The 17,295-nt window shown below is 44.9% G+C and overlaps 1 protein-coding gene across 1 annotated transcript in view; it reads left to right on the plus strand.

Annotated features, from left to right (window-relative positions):
- The window catches only part of ATP8A2 (ATPase, aminophospholipid transporter, class I, type 8A, member 2), a 537,919-nt gene that overhangs the window by 386,104 nt on the left and 134,520 nt on the right, over nucleotides 1-17,295 (plus strand). The gene's annotated exons all lie outside the window — the stretch shown is intronic.

Raw genomic sequence — 17,295 nt, forward strand, 5'->3', positions numbered from 1 at the left:
CCTTTTTTTCCCCCGATGTTTTCAGTGATTCAAACTTAGTGGAGTAAACCTAATGAAGTAATATTCTCATACATGATGTGAAAGTAAATTTGATTCAAACTTTTATGTAGTTCTTCTGACACACGTCATCTTAGTGACAGATTGCCACCTACTAGATGCCATTTTAGGCCACTTTCTCCCCCCAAAACTTTTTTTAAAAAGGAAAGTAATTCTCTTTATTCTTCAGTATCACTATGCTAGAGTTAGGAGTTGTCTAGAAAGTTACAGTTTGGGGCCGAGTGCGGTGGCTCAAGCCTGTAATCCCAGCACTTTGGGAGGCCGAGACGGGTGGATCACGAGGTCAGGAGATCGAGACCATCCTGGCAAACATGGTGAAACCCCGTCTCTACTAAAAAATACAAAATCTAGCCCAGCGCGGTGGCGGGCACCTGTAATCCCAGCTACTCGGGAGGCTGAGGCAGGAGAATGGCGTAAACCTGGGAGACGGAGCTTGCAGTGAGCTGAGATCCGGCCACTGCACTCCAGGCTGGGCGACAGATCGAGACTCTGTCTCAAAACAAAAATAAGAAAAAAAAAAAAAAAGAAGAAAGTTACAGTTTGGGTCCAGATGGTCCACAGAGCTCACTTCTTTGTTTTTTAAAATTTGATAGGGTGAAATGAGCTTCCAACACGTAAAGCTCCAATCGTGGAAGATCTGACCCATACAGCGATGTTTAAAGCTGTATTTTTGTGACTTCTCCATGTCGTGTTACTTTGTTTCATTGAGTTGTTTATATGTATTCATGTTGTATGTCTCTTGCCTTCTTTAAGTTAGTTCTCAGTTGTCTTTCCTTTTGACGTCCTTGGCACCCACCTCATCCCCCTCCCCACCCCGCAATTCTGTTTCCAGTTCGGTAGTAGTTATTTAAGGGTGTTTGCTCCCGTGTTCCTTAGAGCAAGTGCCTTTCTAAACTTTCATACTAGCCATGTAGCGTAAGTTTCTGGGTAGTTTATCAATCCCAGTTTTTGCCTAGAGACCCCTCTTCAGCTGTTTACTGCCAGAATCACCATTGCAGTGAATTCTAAAGCCATTGTATAAGCCCCCAAGCCCTTCAGACATGTCAAGGAAAGTAGCTGTGTTCGTTAAGGACAGTACTTAGTGCTTTCAATTGCTGACAAAGGGAAAATGCTGCTTTTCCAGTGACTTCTTAACAGCGTCACCTGTGTATACAGAGAACCCTCAAAGACCTGATATGTATATGTCAGACTCAGAAGACTGCCCAAGAAAATAACTAATTTGCTAAATGGATTGTAAATAAAATGTTACTAGTCTAACCACTCACTTCCACTCAGCTCTGGAGAATAGTGGGGGTTCACTTATGCCCTTTAGATGAGAAACTTTTTGAGGACAGCATATTCTATAGCGTGAAGAAGACAACTCAGGAAATGTCTGAGGAATGGATGACGAGAACAGGAGGGGAGGGCCAGAAGAGAAACCACAGGAGCCCCCTCCTCAGTCACCGCCAGTCAGGCTCCTTCAGACAACCCTGTGACTTGCTGTATAAGGTGTATCGAAACGAATGAACCTAAATCATTTTGAGTAATTCCATGTCATCCACACGCATGGTCCCCGGTGTTACAGGAAAGGGGTCCCAATCCAGACCCAAGAGAGGGTTCTTGGATCTTGTGCAAGAAAGAATTCAGGGCGAGTCCGTACGGTAAAGTGAAAGCAAGTTTATTAAGAAAGTAGAGGAATAAAGAATGGCTATTCCATAGGCAGAACAGCCCTAAAAGCTGCTGGTTGCCCATTTTTATGGTTATTTCTTGAGTATGTGCTAAACAAGGGGTGGATTATTCATGCCTCCCCTTTTTAGACCACATAGGGTGACTTCCTGACGTTGCCATAACATTTGTAAACTATCATGGTGCTGGTGGGAGTGTAGCAGTGAGGATGACCAGAGGTCACTCCCGTCACCATCTTGGTTTTGGTGGGTTTTGGCTGGCTTCTTTATTGCAACCTTGTTTTATCAGCAAGGTCTTTATGACCTGTATTTTGTGCCGACCTTGTATCTGTCTCATCCTGTGACTTTGAATGCCTTCATTGTCTGGGAATGCAGCCCAGTAGGTCTCAGCTTCATTTGACCCAGCCCCTATTCAAGATGGAGTTGCTGTGCTTCAAACGCCTCTGACATCAGCACCTCAGGCTCTCAACTCTCTGAAGGACAGTCCCTGCCTGCCCCTCGCCCCAGCACATTCCACTCACCCTGTCTCCACTCACGTCCATCATCACTTCCCCAGGAACAGGAGCTTAAAATTCAGCCACCTTCCCACTCTGTCTCCCTCATCCCTCACATTCAGAGCGGTGTCATGAGCGTTCACTCCTGCAGCTGTGTCGTTTGCGTGTCCCAGCATTTATACCATTCCACCACCGCTGTCCTTGCAGATCGCCATGCGATTTGCTCCCAGAGGGCACAAGCCTTGTGCACACATACTTGGTCTATGGGGCATGTGGACGGAGAGCAGAGGGCATTCGGCCCTGAGGATGAGAATTTAAGTAAACTCAAAGAATCAGAACTTTGGGTATCTTCTTTTGTTGTAGTTTATTCCCACAAAAGCGTATCTTAAACTCTCATTCTCTGCTAGTGTCTCTTTTTGAGAAATGCTTTATCAGGCACCTGAGACAGTATCTCCAGTGATGTCACTAATCGAAGCTGGCTGGTGAGAGGGAGAGCAGGAGGCTCTGTTGGCCACCGGCCTTGACCTTATAAGTTCGGGGCTATAACCTAAAAATGCTAAACTTGATTAAATATGCCAGTCAGGATCTTTGGTTACAATGAAGGAAAAAAATGGACTTTGCTTAATAAACAGAAAAAGAATGCATAGATGGTTATCATGCAATCCATAGAATATATGAAAAAGCTGAAGAACCAGGCTCAGAAAGCTGGTAGAAGCCACGGAGGCTGCTCCAGACCACCTGGTCAAGACTCAACCCTAGCACTGCCACCATTGGATGTGCACCTGTGCTGGCAATGGATTCTGGACTCCACCCTCCAACTCATCTTTGAGGTGCCCATTGCTGGCAGGCGCATCTGATGGACAAGCCCAGGTCTCCCACTGTGCACCTGCTGTTTCATTTCTGCAGTGGTTTTTCAAGCAGAGTTATGCAAACAGCCCCAAATGTGTTTTAGGACGGTCCTAGTGATACCCGCATTCTCCTGCAAATAATAGGAGGGAAAATGTCTTTGTCATTTGGCTTCCATAAGGGAAAGAGGAGGAGAATCCTAGACCTTTTCTTGAATGTCTTCTCCCAATGAGAAGATAGATTTGCCTAACTCAACAGATAAATGAGTAAGTTTAAGAAATTAAACTTAAAAAAAAAAATTCAGTAATGCACATAGACAAAGCAAGAGTTTTCCCTGTGAGAAAACTTAAATAAGGCAGACCTGAGCTTGATACACTTTAACAAGGTAGATGGTGAAGAAGAGGTGGACTCCTAGACAAAGCCACAGCAGCATAGGCCTGTCCATGGAGTGGCCTGTCCATGGCATACTGTTTTGGGCACAGCAACAGCAAGGAATAATCAGTTATCAGATAATCCTAAAAGCAGAAATTGACTACATGTAATCATAGATAATTCGTCAGTGTCTAAAGCAATTTGACTAACAATTTTCCTTTCCCTCGTGCTTCCAAGAAAATCCAGCAGCTAATCCATAGACGGCTACCTCTTGGCAAACTTTGCTTTTTGTGAAGTAGCCACGTATCCCATCAGATTAAAAAGTGTAATTTCTTTGTTTTCACAGGATGCTGTCTAGTCAGGAGCAACCAAAAAAAAAAAAAAAAAAAGGGAAGAGGAAAAAAATGTGATTAGTATTATAGCATTTTATTAATGAAGGCACTGGTAGTTTCACACTTGAGTAAATCAGTTATTACAAGCAAAGAAAGTTGCTCTCCAGCCATAATCCTGACAGTGAGGCCTCAGGGATATTGAAAGGTTCCAGATGACTTTCGTTTTTGCAGCAGAATTTAGGCACTGTGAACTTCTTTCTAGAACACAGTTAGGTCAGTTCATATAAATCTACTGGAAGAACCTTTACAATAAGGAAATGGTATTGATAAGCTACCATTTTTCCATTCCCAGGAGCTACTATTTATTGTTACAAGTTATGTTCCCCTAAATGAAAAAGGCAACCTCACCTATCCCTTCATGCCCCCAAAGCTATTCAGCACAAGTTAATCTTTTCAACAGAAGCAGCCAACTTTTCTAGCAAAGGAATTTGCAGTCTTTGTGGTTTGGGTAAAAAGGTGGCTCATTTTACCAGTTTCTTGATGAAATATGTTTCATGATAAATTCAATCTTTCCTCAGAAAAATTCCCCAAATCTACTTTTCTGTACAAAATTCAGCATGAAAGCCTTTCTCTGTTGAAGCAGCCAAAGACTGAGTTTGTATAGACCTGGGCAAACAGTTTCGGGTCCAAGGTTAAGGATATTTATTGCTGGAGGTATTACATGTATTCATATCCAGGAAGAACAAAATTCAACACCTTGACACTGGTTTTCAAATATATTAATTTACTTTCTTTTGTTTGGGAGGCATTTTTTTTTCTCCCTGCCCTCTTTTTAATCCTTTTCCACACTTGGTAGAATGTGGAAGGATTTTTGCCAGGGATAACTAGCAAAGGTATACAATGTGTTAATACACAGGAGATCTCCTGGTTTCTTGCACAGACTTCAGAGAAAGCTGCTTGCACTCTGACTTTGGCATAACATGCAGGAAATTCCTCATTGGTCTGCCCAATGCAATAAACAGACCTCCTGCATCTAACCGCATCCACGCTGAAGTTTCTCATGTGGGGTTACTTTTGCTTTTCCTGTAAAAGTTAAGGGTCGCAGCATTCCCATTCCACACTTTCTTTCGCTCCTTGGCTTTGGAATTTGTGTAGGACTGTGCTTGAGGGTTAATAGGACTTGTGGTTTTATATTTTTATGTTCTTCATGCATACAAAAAGGATAGACTAGGTAAACAAGTCCTCCATGCGGGGGGGGGGGGGCACAGAGAGAGAGAGTGGGGGAGAGAGAGAGAGAGAGAGAGAGAATAGATGCTCCTGATGTACCTTACAGTGTATCAGCTTGATGGGAAAGCCAGAAGTCACAGGCTGTATACCTATGGGTACTCTTTAAGGACATTGCTTGCTCTACTCACTGCAGGTGAGTCCCTCAGTAACCCCTGCTACTCAAAGTTTGGTCCCCAAGGCAGCAGCATCGGCCTCATCAGAGGGCTTGTAGAAATGCTGAGTCTTAGGCCCCAGCCCAGAACTACTGGACTAGAATCTACATTTTAAGCCCCAGGTCATTCCTAGAACCTAAAAGGCAGAGAGGTCCTGGGTGACATGCCATGCCACCAGAGTGTCTGAGTCCATTTCAGTAAGGACGCCACGGGAGGGTATGAGGGGGAAAGCAGGCTGACCACTGGGGCAAAGAGAAACAAGAGCCTGGAAGGACATCGCCTGAGTTAAATTATGCTCATTAATTCAATTTGAGGCAGGAATGTGTGTAAATAAACGCTGGCAGCTGCAGCGGCTCTGTTTCCTGCAGGGCTCAGGCAGGAATGCAGGGGCCATTGGACGTAAAAACCTGACTCGGCGTTGGGTGGATATTTCTGCAACCACGAGATAATGACGGAAAAGATGGTATTATCATTATCGTATTAGGGAAGTCTTAAATGCAGAGTTAAGTGCCAAACCAAGGGGAGCTGGAGAGGCTGTGTTAGCATAGATAAAAATCTTCATTATTTGAAAAGATTAAGCTTACTCGACTGCTCCCTCTCCTATTTTTTTAAGTCAGTACAGATCGGATTTCCAGGGGGTTACAATGAGTAGGACAGCGCCATGGTCAGACGCAGCCTTGTCAGTTTTTCCAAGTAAATAACCTTTTCGCATCCACTTTTTCTCGTACAAAAAAGACTAAGTTCATGAGAAACAGGGAAGAGAAAATTGAATTATGTAGGTTAAGAACAACTCCATTGTACCGTAAACCTGTAATATGTTTATTTGTTTAATTTTTGGCTCATTGTATGTTCATTCATTGTTTTGAGGGCTGGGCAGCGATCACCAGTTGCCAGTTAATGTTTATGAAACCCCATGCGGCATCCTGGGCAAAGACACTTGCTCACTTAACCATTGGAAGATGGCTCTTGTTTGTACTGTCATTTTTGGAAGCTCATTGAATATTATGAATTCTAAAGAGATGTCTGTTTTGCAGCTTAAAAATGAGCCACAAATTGCTCGTGTCTACTCACTGATGGAATGGCGCTATGAATGAAGAGAGTCGTGTTCTTCTTAAACTGGGCGTGTTGTCCTTAAAGCCCCTGTGCCTGAGATGATGATGATGATGATGATGGTGATGATGATGATGATGGTGATGGTGGTGATGGTGATGATGATGGTGATTTGATGATGGCGATGGTGGTGATGATGGTGATGATGGTGATGGTGATGATGGTGATGATGATGGTGATGATGGTGATGGTGATGGTGATGATGGTGATGGTGATAGTGATGATGGTGATGGTGATGGTGATGATGATGATGGTGACAGTGATGGTGATGATGGTGATGATGATGGTGATGTGATGATGGTGATGGTGATAGTGATGATGATGGTGACAGTGATGGTGATGGTGGTGATGGTGAGGGTGATGATAGTGATGATGGTGATGGTGATGATGGTGATGGTGATGATGGTGATGGTCATGGTGATGATGATGGTGATGGTCATGGTGATGGTGGTGATGATGATGATGATGGTGATGGTCATAGTGATGGTGATGATGATGGTGATAATGATGGTGATGGTGGTGATGGTGATGATGATGATAGTGACGGTGATGATGATGGCAGCAGCTACCTACATGTTGCTGACTTTATTGAAGGCTATATATATTTAATCCACACTGTACCTACTCTCCATAAGAAACCAAAACCAAGTCCTAGTGATGTTACAGCCCTGCTCATGGTCACACAGCCAGGAGTGGGGCGGGGCTCTGACCTCAGGCTGTCTCCAGGGCTTCTAACAGCAGCCATTCACCCTCAGCCCCCCGCTGTCTCGCTCTCTGGCTCTCCCTCTCCAGTGTGTGGTATGCCTTCTCTGCCCTCTCAGAGCTTGCTGCATACTCTTATGAAAAAATACAAATTAGCCGGGCGTGGTGGTGGGTGCCTATAATCCCAGTACTCAGGAGGCTGAGGCGGGAGAATCGTTTGAAGCCGGGAGGCGGAGGTTGCATTGAACCAAAATCACACCATTGCACTCCAGCCTGGGCAACAAGAGTGAAACTCCATCTCAAAGAATAAAAAAAGAGAAAATACTTGTGTTATGATTACAAACTAATGTGTGTGCAAGTCTCTCACCCACTGGATTGTCAGGAGTTTTAGAGGCGGAACTGGCATGGAGTAAGCCCTAGGTCCACAGCAGTTCCTCCTGCATGCAAATAGGCCCGTGTCTTCACTCCTGTGCCTTGCACTGGTCCTGTGCGAGGACTAGATAGGCAGTCTGGCATTGCCAACATGTGGACATCTGGGGAGAGTAGAGAACACTTGTCCTCTGGCTTCTCCCAGCTTCTCACAGCCAGAGAAAGCTCCCCGCTACCAGCCACTGCGGGTAAAACCAGAGAAAACCTCACCACCTCCCAGTCTGCTGCACTGCCTGAAGCATGCATGGATGTTGATGTGGCCTGTGCGTGCAAGTCAGGCTCATGCAGAAAAACCTTGCAAGTTCCTGAGGCCTTGAGCGACCTTCTTGGTGGACACACTGCTTTTATCTTAGGAGAGGCGATTTAACATCTGGCTGAAAATGACAGGAAGCAGAGCAAGGTGTGTGAGTCTCCGGTTATTTTATCCCTTTTGTGCACATGGCCTTTTCCCTTCAGGAGAAATGGAATTCAGGGGGCCAGAAAGATGAGAAATGGGGTTCTTCAGACTTACCTGTCTAGGCCATCCCTCAGTGTTCCTTCCTTGCACCGACATGGTGGGAGAATGGTTAATGGAAGGACAGTGGGGCCTTTCACTCCTGCCTCCTGAACATCCACCTTCAGGAGGGTCAGTGTCCCTTAGCAAACCAGGAAAAGTTGAACTTACATGGGTCTCTGTTCCCTTCTCCATCACAGCAGCGTTGGGTAGGATTCAACAAGTTCATGTCAGTCCTTGGGAATTGGGGATGGCAGCTGCACAGTGTTGGAGGAAGGAAATCATGTCAGGACCTCATTCCCTGGCACTCATCACCCACACGCCCCACTCCCAAATATTCAAGGGCCAACTTATTTGTGGATAAAGCAGATCCCCTGCTTCTGCTCCCATTTTCTGCTCTCGCAGGCGTCTTCCAGCTTTCTCTGCTCGTTAGCAGGCTCTCAGAAGGCAGGCTGTAGAAGGAGGCAAGAGATCACTCCAAAATCAGAAGTGCTTTGGCTGGCACTTCCCAGCAGCTTCCTTGGGAAGATAGAGGATGTTGTGATCGCCTGGGCTGGGACAGTGATGAACTTTCTGCCTCCTGATCTTCTCTCAGATGCAGGCAGCCCCAGCTACTCTGAACTCTTGAGCTGTTGCTCTAACCTTGGCCTGAGACTCTCCTAAGCATGCTTTGAAACGTAAAATGCGTGAGAATGGGGCCCAAACGTCAGAATACCTGGGTTAACAGAGTTTGATTTCGTTGCCCCTGTGGCTTCTGCTGCCCCACTCAGGCACTTGCCCTCCTCCCACGAGCCATCCCAGGTCCCCGGAGCGCTTCTGCATCACCTCTGATGAGTCCACTCTTGTCCCCTCTCCCAGCCTCTGCCGACTGTTGACTCTGCAGGGAACATGGGAACTCTCTACAGAGATGTAAGGGGCTTGACGCTGTGCCCTCACCTGCATGCCTTCCTGTCACTTTGTGGCAGGGCCCACAGTGGTCCCACTATCCTGAGCTGGCCTCTATGTCCTGGTCTGCCCAGGGCTCGCTTCCTCTCTCCAGCCTGGAGAGTCAGTCTCCTTTCTCTGCTTGCTTTTTTTTTTTTGGAGACTGAGTCTCGCTCTTGTCGCCCAGGCTGGAGTGCAGTGGCATGATCTTAGCTCACTGCAACCTCCACCTCCTGGATTCAAGCAATTCTCTTGCCTCAGTAACCCTAGTAGCTGGGAATACAGGCGCCCGCCAGCAAGCCCAGCTAATTTTTGTATCATTAGTAGAGATGGGGTTCCACCACGTTGGCCAGGCTGGTCTCGAACTCCTGACCTCAGATGATCCGCCTGTCTCGGCCTCCCAAAGTGCTGGGGTTACAGGCGTGAGCCACTGCGCCAAGCCCACTTGCCTCTTTTCTCCGGTGTCTCTTTTCCTGACCCCAGCCCTCTCTTCTTCTGTTGGGGTGACCAGCATGCTCCTTACAGAGGCCATCCTGAAGGCTGGTGAGGAGGGCCGGATCCTGCTGGGGAAATAGTGCCTGCCCTGCCCAGCTCATCTGCAGAGCCCCTGGGGTTGGAGACCCCAGCAATGTCAGCGTGTCAGTCTAGAACAAGAGAAATCGCAGTGTCCTGCTGTTTCTCATTATGCTGTTTTCTTCCTATTTATTCTATGGTCTTGTTTCTCTTAGAATTAAACAATCAGAAACTGATATGAGGGGAATTCAATCAGAGCAGGGTGTTTGTGGAGCCAGGGCATTTCTCCTCTTTGACACAGCCACATGGCTTGTTTTCATGCATTACTGCTTAATAATGTGTTTATTTATCTAGACTCTCACGATTCTCTCTTGCCCTGGGTAATCCACTATTAACTGTTAATAACCAGGATCCCTAGTGAAGGAAGGAATTTTTCTAAGAAAAGCAAAGGGAATTGCAGGTTTGAAATTCTAGGAAGAATTTTGGTGGGGGTGACAATACACCCCCACTGAAGAGGATGTGGGAAAATAGCTGAGAGTGCTCTTCGAGAGGCAGATGTTGTACTTCTGCTGATGCTCCACTGTATTCAAGTTGCATTTTGTTTGAAAGAAACTTTTCCTCCAAGAATATCACCATAGTTAGTTCTGAAATTGACAGGCAATGTTATATCACGTCTTGGATAAGGTATATATTTTTATGTATCTGTAGCTAATCAATAATGACATTAAGCTTTCCAAATTACTTAATAGGGCACCTGTCACTCCCAAAAGAAAAGTTGGAATGTCGGGGTGGCGATGGTGGGATACCGTATTTGTTGCTGGGATTACATCATAAAGCTAACTTAGCTCTTGTTCTGCAAGAGTCTTAGAGTGGAAAAACAGTGACCTTTGCCCTGGCTGGGTTTGGCCGCCTGAGTTTTGTGTTTTTATGGTTAGAAGGGAGATGTGCCTCTGCTTTATGGACAATGCCTGGCAAATGCTGTGCTCCCTATTTTTGGCTCATCTGCAAGTGTGGTGTGCATCTTGTAAACAGGTCACTCATTCCAGGCTAGGGGCTGGAAGGCAGCTGCAATCTCGCTCGCGTGGTTTCGCCCGCTCCATGTGCGCTGGATGCCGATGGCGCAAGGGAAAGCCTCTGAGAGCTTGGCTTCGTGGGGCCGAGCGTCTCCCAGGGCCACTCCATGGAAATCCCTTCCAAGTGGCAGCCCGGAGCCTCTTTGTGCCGTCCGATAGCTGTTCCATAGCGTATAGGAAAAACAGCTGAGACTCGGGGCCTTCTCCAGAGGGACCGCCGGAGATTTCCTGCCAAGAGAGTGGGAAATGGTGAGAAAAACATGAGGTGGCTTCCAATCTGCAGGCCCTTAGCACTACAAAGGCTTTATTTACATGCTGTTGCTGCTTGCTCATTGTAGGGTCAAATTTATGAAGAAAGGGGTAATCGGCTCAGGTACATTGACAACAGCTGGTCTGCTAGCCGACCCAGAACACTTTTCCATGTACCAGCCAACGATGCATAATGTCTGAGTAGGCTCTATAAACATCCATGCTGTGTGACTCATTTGTGTAAAGGTCCAGAGCTTGCAAAACTAGTTTATGGTGTTGGAGGTCAGGAGAGTGGGCATGCCCGGGTGGAGGGGAGGATGAGTAAGAAGTAGAAGAGGCATGAAGAGGCTTCTGCTAAGTGTCTGGGTTTTGGTTTTTTTTTTTTTTTATCTAAGTTCTGTCCATGGATATTCATTTCGTGAAAATGGAAAATCATTTGAGATGCACACATGTGATGTGTGCACTTTATGTACGAATATTTTACTTCTATAAAAAGTTTACAAGTATGACATAGATCATAAGGAAAAACTTCAGTTCAACTCTTTTTTTTTTTTTTGTAAGACAGAGTCTCGCTCTGTCGCCCAGGCTGGAGTGCAGGCTCACTGCAACCTCTGCCTCCCGGGTTCAGGCGATTCTCCTGCCTCAGCCTCCTGAGTAACTGGGATTACTGACATCCATCACCACACCTGGCTAATTTTTGTATTTTTAGTAGAGACAGGGTTTCACCATCTTGGCCAGGCTGCTTGAACTCCGACCTCGTGATCCACCCGTCTTGGCCTCCCAAAGTGCTGGGATTCCAGGCGTGAACCACCACACCCAGCCCCTCAGTCCAACTTTTGTTAATAATAAATTCAGAGAAGAGAGGAAAGGAAGACAACAAATGTTAATACTGTGTGTCTTCCACATGCAGGCCCTGAGTCGGGAGCTTTCTTTACATCCACCCTGTGAGCTGTTTAGCTTTTAATCACTTCTTATTAAGTTTTGATTTGTCTATTGAGGATTCCCAGTTTGTTTGTGTGTGTGTGTGTGTGTGTGTGTGTGTGTTTTAGTTTGATTCTTTTAACAGACCAATAATCATATCAATATGTTTTTGAATCTCAGTGGAATACTTTCGAATAAATGCTTCCGTGGGCTGCTTATCCAGTGAATAATCTACAAATTCATTTCCACACACTGACTTGGATATTACCACCATTTGAGTGATATTTGAGGTTGCGGAAGTAGATGACACTGCCCATGGAGAGTAGGCAAGGAGGCAGGAAGGAAAGAACCCAGACCAGCCCCCCTCAGCCCCCCCCAGGGAACACTGGCATTTACAGGACGAATAAACAGCCTTCTGCTTAACAAGGGTAGCACAGCACAGGCCAACTAGACAAAGGTTCGTGATCGCTCTGGAAGGATGCTTGAATAATTCAATCTTGCTTTCACTTTATAAAAGTGAAATAGCGTTGGGCCATCTCTGTCTGAAATGTTAGGTTAGGACCTAGACAATACCCTGATGAGAATTTAGTAGCACTGCAGTTTTCCTCCTTAAACAACTTTATCTCAAAGATGCCTATACATATTTTGTATAAAACTTCCGAAATTGGCTGATATGGAGACTTTCCTTTTTCTTCTGTGTCAAGTTCAGAAAAAGCTAAAAGCAAAAGAGGAAGCAACCAAATATGGGCATTGTATGCAGTAACTAATGAAGAGAGGGATGTGGCTTGGAATATACAGTGTGCTCCAACGTTTTACAGCTGGGTTCAACCCGGTTAGTATATAGAAGTTTGTAGAGTTCAGCCGCGTGTGGTGGCTCACACCTGTAATCCCAGCACTTTGGGAGGCCAAGGCAGGCGTATCACCTGAGGTCGGGAGTTAGAGACCAGCCTGACCAACATGGAGAAACCCCGTCTCTACTTGGAGAAACCCCGTCTCTACTAAAAATACAAAATTACCTAGGCATGGTGGCACATGCCTGTGATTCCAGCTACTCGGGAGGCTGAGGCGGGAGAATTGTTTGAACCCAGAAGACGGAGGTTGCGATGAGCCAAGATTGCGCCATTGCACTCCATCCTGGGTGACAAGAGGGAAACTCTGTCTCAAAAACAAACAAAAAAAAAGGGTAGAGTTCATGGGGTCATTTGTATAGAAGGAAATTTTATTAAAATCAGTAAATTTTTCTTTTATGTATGTGAAAATACTATTTCTAAAGGTCTCCTCTCTTCTTCACCTAAATATGGCATCTTTTTCCTACAATCTGTCAACAACTATGCCAAGAAGCAAACAGTGTGAGTTCTACCACATAAGAGAAACTTCCTTTATATGTTCTCCAGAAAAGATTTCAATGTTATTTCATACACCATCTTCAGACAGTAATTTATTTGTTTTACTATTTTTGCTGTTGCGTCAGGCCTGATCATTTTCCCCATTTCCTAACAGGAACCAATGTCTGTTAATTGCTATTAAATTTGCTTGTTCATGCTTTGTCATATATATAATTTAAATGATTTTTAAAAAATAATATATGGTCAAAAATCCTTATATTGAAAGGATTGAAAATCCCCTAAGCGAAGGATTGTATGAATACTTTTTGTTTAAATCACTTTCTTTTTATCTGAGCTCTAGAACTCTTAAGAAAAACTCAGAGATGTGGTTTGGTCATAACCCTGTTAACACTTGCTTGAGGCCCATTGGTGGATTAATGCTCTCCTTAAGAAGGACGATTATCTGAGGCTTGGTAGAGATTTTCAGGCACCTTAGCTCTTTTCCTGTTGGATGCTGTCAGTATCACGGCTGCATCCTGCTTCCCCAATGCATGACCTCTCCTTAGCCTTCACGGTGGTCAGTCTCCGGCAGCACTTAACCTCCTGCCCATTTGTTCCTTCTAGAAATTCTTTCTGTTTTTGCTTCTGAAGCATAATTCCTTCCTAGCTCTCTTGACTGTGACTTTGCCACTATTTCATTGCTTCGTTCTCCTCCATGGCCCGTTCCTTAAATGTAATTGGTTGGAAGGATTTTTTTCCTCAGATACTTTTCAATTTTTTTTTTTTTAACACTTTTTAAACTTTAAAAACAGATTTTACCTTCTCTCTAGATTACATTATATATATCAAGGTTTCAATTCCAGCTGAAAACTAACAACTTCCAAATATATATCTTTAGCACAACGCTTTATAGTTGTTTCCAACTCAATTTCCTTTGAAAGTGGAGACAGGGCCGCGCGCGGTGGCTCACACCTGTAATTCCAGCACTTTGGGAGGCCGAGGCGGGTGGATCACAAGGTCAGAAGATCAAGACCATCCTGGCTAACGCAGTGAAACCCCATCTCTACTAAAAATACAAAAAAATTAGCAGGGCATGGGTGGCAGGCACCTGTAGTCCCAGCTACTCGGGAGGCTGAGGCAGGAGAATGGCGTGAACCTGGGAGGCGGAGCTTGCAGTGAGCTGAGATCGCGCCACTACACTCCAACCTGGGCGACAGGGCAAGACTCCATCTCAAAAAAAAAAAAGTGGAGACAGATCTTTTTTGTCTTTTGTATCTCTTTAAATACCTAACAGAATGCCTGGTACACAATATTAGATAGAAGAAAAATGTACATCAGTTAAAAGTTCTCAATTTCTATATCAATTTTAGGATTTATTCTAATGAAATATATTGTACTAGAAGATGTACTGGAAGCATAAATGTAGATATTTCCTTCCCTGATACGTATTTGTACTTCTGTCTTAATGACTAGCAGACCAGCCTCACAACTGGTTCATTCGTAACTAAAATCTCTATCAGACAGAAGTGCATATGGGGGTTTTAGATGACATTTTACACAATTATTGTTTTCTTCATTTTTCTGGGACAGACTGATTTTTGAGCATAAGTCTGTGTAGTGGAAATACGAAAATATTTGGGAATTCTTTTTTCTTTAGTGGGAGCCTTTTATTGCTAGAAATGAATATCCCATAGAGCTAGAGAAAGACCTATGAAATTTAGCTTTTAAAAACAAAGCTGTGTTTAAGTTCTATGAAAACAGAAGGTATTGCTTAAAAATGACACGGCAGATGTTATGAAATTTGTTTTAAAGCATTACTCTCAGGTTAAGTCATGTTTGCCAAGTTACAACCTGGAACACATTTTTACAACTCAGCAGAGGCCTGAAATTGAGGGTCTGTGATGATGAAAGGGTACTCATGTGGTGCAGTGGACCACGAGTGCTCTGTCAAGCTGTGGGTGAGGAAATGAACCTCGCGTCACCTTAGAAGAGTCCAGCATCTCTTCCTGAGTTGGCTGAGTGAAGCCAAAGTAAAGTTGAAAATGCAAGCTACGTTGTCCCTAAGATTTACTTTTGTTTAACGGAAGTGTGTTTTAATAGATGCTGTGTGTTGCTCTCACTCGGTTTTGGAGTTACCTGTGGTTTTCTTCAACGTGTATTTGATGTTTCTTTAGGGCAAAGTTAACGCCACTCGAAAACGATGGTGTTGAAAGTGTGTCATGTTCAGAATGGGATGGAAATCACGTTGCTCATTAGATCTGAGCCTTTGTCTTGTTTAGTTTTTTTTGAGACAGAGTCTCGCTCTGTCGCCCAGGCTGGAGTGCAATGGTGCGATCTTGGCTCACTGCAACCTCTGCCTCCCGGGTTCAAGCAATTCTGCCACCTCAGCCTCCCAAGCAGCTGGGATTACAGACACTCAGCATCATGCCCGCCTAATTTTTGTATTTTAGTAGAGATGGGGTATCACCATGTTGGCCAGGCTGGTCTGGAACTCCCAACCTCAGGTGATCTGCCTGCCTTGGCCTCCCAAAGCCCTGGAATTACAGGTGCAAGCCACTGTGCCTGGCCAAATCTGAGCCATTTGATCCCTGCCTTCATCTCCATTAATTGATAATGTATCTATTCATTAGGGAGCTCTGTGAGGTGGGTTCTGACTGATGTTGGAGGGGATGTGCTATAATTCCTGCCTCTGCATTTAAGTGTATGAGGGATGTCCAGGACATCACCAGGGATGTCCAAACTGTCCCACTTTGGGTAAAGGACAAAAAGCAGGCCAAACAAGATTTTCTTTTGTCTGACACAGTTTTAAAAAAAATATTGCAAGGTAAAATATTTAACAGAATGATTGTAGTGGGTCGGTATTGTGTGTGTGTATGTGCGCGCGCGTGTGTGTGTGGTTTGCTTGATTTCGAGGCTTCATGGTCTTTTAAAAAGATGGAGGTGTATGACCTTCAAAACCTTTTTCTCGCTTTTATTAGTAGGTAGTGTCAGCTTGGGTACTTACCATGCAGAGCCTATCTTGGCACAGGGTGGCATCTCTTTAGTTATGAGACATTCAGTTTGGCTTTATGGGTGGAATTTACTTGATGCCTATGAAAAATAAGTGAAAAGGCAATGGAAACAACAAATGGAAACATTTCTGTCTCTCTCTCTCTCTCTCTCGCTTTCTCCTTCCACCTGTGTTACACAAGTGTACTGGGAATGAAAAATCAGTTAAAAGGCAATAGAGGGGGGAGTGGGGAGGGATAGCATTAGGAGATGTACCTAATGCAAATGACGAGTTAATGGGTGCAGCACACCAACATGGCACATGTATACATATGTAACAAACCTGCACGTTATGCGCATGTACCCTGGAACTTCAAGTATAATAATAATAATAGTAATTAAAAAGCAATGGAAACACTTTTCTCTCTCTCTCTCTCTCTCCCCTCCCCCCCCCGCCCTTTTTTCCACCTGTGTCATGCAGGTGTACTGGGAATAAAAAATAAGTTAAAAGGCAATGGAAACAACAAATGGAAACACATCTCTCTCTTTCTCTCTCTCTCTCCTCTCTCTCTCTCTCTGTCTCCCTCCCTCTCTCTCCCTCCCTCCCCCCCCACCTTTCTTCCACCTGTGTCATGCAGGTGAACTGGGACAGGGTGTAGAGTGCAGTGCTCGCCTTCGTGCCTGGGAGCTGCTCCCTGCCCCGCTGCTCTGCCGTGGCCTATTTGATGAGTCTGGGAGTGTATGGGGGCCACAGGCTGGGTCTCAACTTGGTGTGAAGCACAGGTGTTTTGTTTAGTGTGTTTGGGGTTTTTTGCGTCCAAATGGGGACCAAATATTTGATGACTCCTGATAGAAAATACTCTTCAAAGAATACCCAGAACTGAAAACATTAAAGTTAGCACAACGTGTTAAGTGGTTGGTAATATTAGTATTAGATAGGCTCAGGTTTGGGACTGTTTCTATCACACCTAGGACATATCAATCAAATGTTGTTGTAGCATAAGTCCAGAGAAGGTGATTGCTGGCGAGCATGGAAACATGCATGCTTGGGTTCCCAGTCTGAGTGCTGGAGCTCTGTAGAGCCGGGACAGCTTGGGATGGCCTGCCATGTGCCTGGCAGTTCTGTGTTAGAGGTGCTGTCCTTTCTGCCCCTTGTGGTGTGACATGCTACAACTCATTTAACCCCCTGCCTGGGTATGTCTGACAAATTGAGGATATAGAACCTGATTTATCGAGAGTTTTGCCAGATAACGCGTACAGGTGTCTGGTGTACTCTCCTGAAAATATACTGTGGTTATACAGAGAATTACAATAGCAAGTGACTGGGTACTTCCTGCAGATGGCAGGGATAATGGGAGCCTCCC

The sequence above is a fragment of the Mandrillus leucophaeus genome, unplaced genomic scaffold, assembly GCF_000951045.1.
Source record: "Mandrillus leucophaeus isolate KB7577 unplaced genomic scaffold, Mleu.le_1.0 Scaffold61, whole genome shotgun sequence".
NCBI classification, from domain to species: domain Eukaryota; kingdom Metazoa; phylum Chordata; class Mammalia; order Primates; family Cercopithecidae; genus Mandrillus; species Mandrillus leucophaeus.